This window comes from Penaeus monodon, chromosome 33, assembly GCF_015228065.2.
Source record: "Penaeus monodon isolate SGIC_2016 chromosome 33, NSTDA_Pmon_1, whole genome shotgun sequence".
Classification (NCBI taxonomy): domain Eukaryota; kingdom Metazoa; phylum Arthropoda; class Malacostraca; order Decapoda; family Penaeidae; genus Penaeus; species Penaeus monodon.
This window is the reverse complement of record NC_051418.1, coordinates 24,256,161-24,257,112: the sequence shown is the minus strand read 5'-3', so window position 1 is coordinate 24,257,112 and position 952 is coordinate 24,256,161.

Here is a 952-nt window from a genome sequence, read left to right as displayed (position 1 = left end):
TTGATATGTGTTTCCATATAAAGTACAGTTTATAAAAAAATACGTAGCCGCTCACAATCACGATGAATTCACTGGTATACATAAAATGGAATAAAGACAATTAAAATAAAAACCGAACAGCAAAGATAATGATGATAACGACAAAAAAAAAGTTAGATACGACACACTTGGACTGCAGTAATGCACTAAACCAGATTAACAATTTGTAGTTCTGTCATGCACCGGCGATGCGACTTGAATCTGGATGAAGACAAATTCCCATTTTAAGAGACCATTCATTCTTCCGTTTGACTGTTCTATTTGTGGGTACGAGACACGTCAGAATTCGTGGAATCTGCACTTATTGCAAGGGGATTTACGAACTGGAAATAATAAACCAATGCTTAAAATAGTTCAAAGGTTTATGACAAACAATACTGCGAAATTACTTGTGTGGGCAGACGGGGAAAGGTCAGCCCTGCCAATAATGATTATACTGTATTTCAGCCAGAAAATGAGAGACAAAATGATAGAATGTGTTCGTCATATCAACATGCACAGGTACACGCACTCATATATACATAAAACGTATGTTTAGACGCAGATGAATAAAGGGGTACATAACTCGATTTATTACATAAAAGGTCAACAGCACGTAGGAACATCTGCTCTAATCAGATCGTTAGCGCACAAATATTAGCAACAAATTCAAAAGCTGTAGTGAGCGTTGAAGATGCATAGGCATACTGACATGAAATATAACATGATTAATAACTGCGACAACACAAACGGTTACATAAACCATTAAAATGCCTCGTTATACAAGAAATCTTATTTCAGAGGAACACATGATGCCTGTCGATGCGAATTACATAACAGGGAACATATGAGCATTGTTCTTTTTACAACCTAGGAGTAAGTCCTTTTCTCTCTCTCACTCGCGGATGTTTATCTTGTTCAATGGACTTTTTCG